The 5,000-nt window shown below is 31.8% G+C and overlaps 1 protein-coding gene across 1 annotated transcript in view; it reads left to right on the top strand.

The window, feature by feature from the left end:
- The window catches only part of LOC113806105 (protein arginine methyltransferase NDUFAF7, mitochondrial), a gene marked incomplete in the record, with an annotated part of 7,666 nt that overhangs the window by 625 nt on the left and 2,041 nt on the right, over positions 1-5,000 (top strand).

The following is a 5,000-nucleotide window of genomic DNA, read 5'->3' as shown; positions in this document are numbered from 1 at the left end:
ATCCGCCACGCCTTCGGCATTAGGCTAAGACCAACAATTGTCCACAGTGTATATTCTAGCAAGGTAGAACTTACCTGGGAGTGTTACTTTATTTAACTATGAGGCAGAGTTTAATGTTTTACATGGAAATGGATAGCAAGTGGTAGGAGTGCCAAGGCCATGGCTGAGTCCAAAACTACTGTCTAGTTCGGTGAACCCCAAGTTGATGAGTCTGGAAAGCACTGCAGAGCTGATGACATGGTTGATGTTACCAAGAGCGATGCACAAAGATAGAAGGAAATGGGGCATGAGAAATAGTCATAAGCAATAAGGTACAATTGTTGTAGCCTCATATTTTCATCATTTAGCGGTGACTTTGAGGCTGCTGCAGCTTAAACTATGTTGTATCCTACTCTATTTCTTCTGCTCTATAAGATGGTGGTGTTCATTTCCCTCTATCTACCTGTGTTGGTCTCTTTAACTTCCACCCTATCATTATTATTGCTATTACTATTATGTTTTATAGGTTGGTTAATGATTACAGTATGGATGCACTAAGCTTGGGCAAATTGAAGATGATATTCTTGTAGATGATATTCTTGTCGCAAAAATTATTTGGTCAAATTCTGTCCACGCAAATTTAGTTCTCGGGTATCTTTCTGCGCACTCTTAATTCTTTTTTTAAATCATCTTCTGCACATAAAATTCTTTTGACCTTTCTGCGCACTTGTTTCATCATCTGTCCCCAGATCTGTCCGTGCAAATGTTGACAAAATGATGTTTTCTGCACATGAAAAAATTTATTATTCCCCGCACAAGAAAAATACTCTACAGTCTGGAAAAGCACTGCTCTGAGTATAGCTGTATCTTCTTCTTCTTTCTTCTTTTATAGGGTTTTAGACTTTTGCATAGTCTATATCCCCTGGATCTTTTTTCTTTTCTATTCTTTCTTTTATATGATCTCTGTTAGTTTGTTTTTTCTTAGAAAGATTTTGGTGTGTCTAAGAGTATAGAACTTTTCTGTTGGGGAGAGATCTGCACCTGTGAATTATAAGTTTATGTTAGGGTTGATTACTTTGATTTTTCTTAAGGCTTCTTTCAATTTTGTTCTGCTGGAGTGGAATCGTGGACAGTGTAGGATTAAGTGTTCTATATCTTCTTCTTGATTATGACACCATCTACAGTAAGGGTCATTTGTTATTTTCATTCTATGTAGGTGTTTATTTAGTCTTGTGTGCTTGGTTATTATTCTAGTTATGCAGACATCTAATTTTCTATTTTTGGATCTTAACCATGGCTGCGGTTCTGTGTTCTGCAAGAGATAATTCTTTGTGTTAAGAATTGTATTTAACTGAGTTTTCCAGTTTCTCTGTTTTTTTTTTCCATCTGTTTTATCTGTTTTTTTGTGTCTTCATGTATGGTTATGGGATATCTTATTTTGTGTGCTTTTTTAGCTGCTTGATCTACTATTTCATTTCCCTTTATGTTTTTATGTGAAGGTATCCACTGTAACATTATTAATTGATTTTGATTTACCATTGTATATATCAATTCTTGTATTTCAAAAGTCATACTTTTAGAATTCTTAGGTTTCGGGTTCGATATTAGTTGAAGTGCAGATTTAGAATCTGTAAATAGTACTGATTTTGATAATTTGTTATTTTGTATGTATTTTAGCCCTTGTTTTATTGCAAAGAGTTCTGCTTCTATTATTTCTGTATTGTTTGGTAGTTTCCATATTGTTGTTATATTGTTATCTTGTATGTATATAGCTGCTGATGTGGAATCGTTGTTTATTTTCGAGCCATCTGTGAATAATTTTTTATAATTTAGATATCGTGTGTTTTCTAACATTATATACTGTGCTCTTATTATTTGTTCTGGGATATTTTTTGTTTGCTCATCTAAGAATTTTGTTTCTATATTTTTTGTAATATCAAACCAAGGTGGAATAGGGGTTATGTTTGACATTGTTTTTATCTTTATTTTCACTTGCAATTCTTTGCTTGTTTCTATTATTCTATGGATTAAGTTATTTTTATCCTTTTGAGGGTTATATTCTTTTATATTTTCTGTTAACATTTTTTTTATTTGTGTATTTTCTTTTTTTTCTAGTATTTTTAACATTTGGGTGAATTCTTTTTCTTTTAGTTTATTTTTGATCGACATTTTATTTGTTAGGGCATAGAGTGCATTTATTGGAGTGGTCTTTAAACATCCAGTGGCTATTCTCAAAGCTCCATTTTGAACTGTTTCAATTTTTTTTATTTCTGTGTCATTTGCTGTTCCATAAATTGTTATACCATATTCTATTTTTGGTTTTATGTAGATATCATAGAATTTTATCATTGTCTCTCTGTTTGCTCCCCATGTTGTTGTTGATAATTTTTTCATTATGTTTATTCTATTTGTACATCTAATTTTCAAGTTATTAATGTGGTTTTTCCACTTTAGTTTTGGTGCATCGAATTCGAGTCCTAGGATTGTATGTTTATTTGTGAATTTTAGTTCTTCATTATTTATTTTTATTATTGGTATTTGTCTTATTCTTTTTTTTGTAAAGCACATTACTTTGCTTTTAGTTAAATTTAATTTAAGCTCCCAGTCGTTAGCCCATTTTACTATTTTATTTAATCCTATTTCTAGATTGATTTTTGCTTCTTCTAGGTTTTCATGTATTGTTATTATATTTATGTCATCTGCATATATTATTTTGTTGGTTTTTACTGTTAGATTTAGATCTGACATCATTATGTTGAATAGTAATGGACTTAATGGAGATCCTTGTGGAAGTCCTTTACTTATTCTTCCTTCCTCGGATTTTTGATTTCCTATTATTATTTGGTAGGATCTATTATTTAAAAAGTTAGATATCCATCTGAGAGGAGTACCCGTTATACCTAGTTTAGCTGCTTTTATTATTATTGCATCGTGGTTTACTTTGTCAAAAGCTTTTTCTAGATCTAGAGATGCTATTAGGGCATATTTTTTCTCTTTATAAGCTTTTTTAATATGAAAATCGATTATTTGTAATGTATCTATAGTTGAGCTATTGGGTCTGAAACCTGTTATGTCTTGACTTAGTTTGTTATTTTTTTCAAGCCACCATATTAGTCTATTGTTGATTATGCTTTCCAGCATTTTCCCTATACATGAGATTCTGCTTATGAATCTATATGATTTTTTATCTGCTGGATCTTTATCCGGTTTTAATATCGGATTTACAAGTGATTTCTTGAATTCTATAGGATATTCTCCTTTTATCCACAACTGATTATACATGTTTAAAATTTTTTCCAGTAGGTTATTTGGGATATTTTTATAAAATTCATAGGGGATACTGTCTGGGCCACAAGCTTTATTATTTTTTGTCTTTTTTATTACAGAAATTAATTCTTTTAATGTTATCTCCTTATTTAATCCGTTCGTACTTGGCAATTCTATTAAACTTTTAAATTCTGATTTTGTTATTAAGCATTTTGTTTTTGTGTTTATTATTCTTTGGAATTCTTCTGTTAGCAGTTCTAATTTCTTTTTTGTTTCTTGTACTGGCTGATCATTATCTATTAGCGGGTAATTATTTATTCTATTACTGCCTGAAAGTTTCTTAATAAAATTCCATATTTTTTTGGTTGGGGTTCTAAAATCTAATGAGTGGCAGAAATTTGACCAACTTGTTCTTTTTTCCTTTTCTATTGTATCTCTTGTATAGCTGTATCTTGAAGTGCAAACTGAGGTGAAAACAATGTTACCAGGGGCTGTTTGGGGGAGGAGCCTTCCATCAACCCTCCCATCTGACAGTACTGAAGGGCAAGGCTAGTCACACAACTTAAATTATTGAAAAAATTGTTATGTGGATTTGGAGACTTATAGTCTAGAAAGTGCATCCATACTGTAAAAAATTACCTATAGGTTTTAAATTTTGGTTTAAATTTAGTTTTGGTAATATAAAGATATTTTCAGATCTCTAGAGAGAGGCATGGGAACATTAGCAAGAATTTCAAGAAGGCTTCATTATAATTGCAAGAATTTCTTATCTCCGCTGCAAGGTCAGTAGCTTGTCTTTAATTTGTAAATGGCTGTGCAACTCTTCAGTATCTGATCAGTGGATTGCCTCGTGTGTGCACTGATTGCAGATGAAGTCATAAACAAGATTGAAGACTCATCATGTGTATGTAGTCTCTTTTTGCTCTTGGTGTGAGCATGGAAAGCCACACAAAGCCAGTGCTGACTACACATGACATTCTGCAGTGTATGGGCTGAAGGTATACCTTGAAATAATTTTATTTGGTATAAATTTGTAATTTATACTTTGGTGAATATATAGATTCTTGTGTACCTGTTGATATTCATATTTCATCAGGAATTGCTATGCAAAAATTGTCTTTATCCAATAAAACAGATGCTAGTTTGAATATTCAGCATAATTGGACACCAAAACCTAGAAAGGCTTTGAAAAGGACAGGGATCAGAGACATATAAAGGTTGCTAATCTAATTTAGAAATAGGAAATCTTGGTCTTCTTTGGTTGAATATATTTGAACTCTTTCAAACTCCTATTCTTGTATCTTTTACTTTGTGTGTCTTTTTAATGAATTGACCATATGCTGTGGAAAACTGAATGAAAATGTAGACATGGCAATACCCCATGGCCCAGAAGTCGAGATCCCTCATTTTGTCCCTATCATAGACCTTTTTTGGAGGGAATTAAGCTTAAGCTGGTATTAACTGTGTATATTAACCTTTTGCTGCTTGGGATATGATGTACATGCAAGCCATGCCCATTTTGAGTTTAGACTGTTAATTATGTTATCACATAGATGGCTTCACAAGAACTAGTCACCAAGGAATCAAGTAATAGCCCTATCTATCTCACTTGTGTACCCTTTTGATTTTTAGAAATATTTAAAAAAAAATTATATTACCATTAGTATTGTTAATAACAAAGTAATAATCATTATGTCAATAATGATTATAGCAGTATTGATATTCATAGTATTAGAAAAAAATCCTAAAAGAAA

Source organism: Penaeus vannamei, chromosome 15, assembly GCF_042767895.1.
Source record: "Penaeus vannamei isolate JL-2024 chromosome 15, ASM4276789v1, whole genome shotgun sequence".
Lineage (NCBI taxonomy): Eukaryota > Metazoa > Arthropoda > Malacostraca > Decapoda > Penaeidae > Penaeus > Penaeus vannamei.
The sequence above is the reverse complement of the archived record's forward strand: the minus strand, read 5'-3'. Positions and strand labels throughout refer to the sequence as shown.